Here is an 883-nt window from a genome sequence, read left to right on the forward strand (position 1 = left end):
CAACTCAGTTCAGTTCAGTTTTTACTTGCAGTCGCACTCGTGATTGTCTTTTCGGGTACAATTCGATTTTGGTGTGTGCGACTGTGTCTTCTGTGTTTATTCTCCCAATCGAGTTCTCCGAAAATGTGTGTCAACAGTGTCGATAGAATCGATTACTTCTGCTCCAAGACATTGGTGCTACGCTGAACAAGTAGAAAAGACACATTCTACGCAAATATTTACTCATGCCAAGCACACGAACCCAATTCATTGATTTTGTCGTTTGGTTTTGCGTCACGCTAAAATTTAAATTAGTTCTTTAAGCTAAAACTTACAAGTAATCGAATTTGCCGACGGCCACGACCACAAATAAATACAAGGATACACGATGCGAAGCATTTTAAATCCGGAACATTCGAAATGGCTCTTTGTTTAGCCAATTCGGAGAAGAATCAGGAAAATGGTTTTCAATGCTGATGTTAACATTGGCGCACGATAAGGATAAATCGTGCATTTGACATTGTTCGACAATCGTCAAACTTAATTTCGAATTCCGAATCTCATTCGTATGCTTTTGAAAGATACACGTCTGTGTACTTTAAATAGGTCAAGTCAAAATATTGTTTATGTTGGACCGGATATTGAAGCCAATACCAGACGTGTGCAAGGGGGGGGGTATTCCGGTTTTACCCCCCGTCTAGGATTCCAAAATGTGGACCCCCCAGCGATTTGGAAAATTTGACACTAGATATAATAGATTTTCAAAAGTGAGGACCTTTTTTTTTTTAGGTCTTCACTTGTTTTTTGACACCCATTGGCAAAATTTTAGACCCCCATTGTGGAATTTTGACTGTTTTACACTAGATAGAATCGATTTTAAAAAGTGAGGACCTTTTTTTTTTTT

Source organism: Sitodiplosis mosellana, unplaced genomic scaffold (genome assembly GCF_009176505.1).
Source record: "Sitodiplosis mosellana isolate CC-2019 unplaced genomic scaffold, AAFC_SMos_1.0 Smas_scaffold_2, whole genome shotgun sequence".
Classification (NCBI taxonomy): Eukaryota; Metazoa; Arthropoda; class Insecta; order Diptera; family Cecidomyiidae; genus Sitodiplosis; species Sitodiplosis mosellana.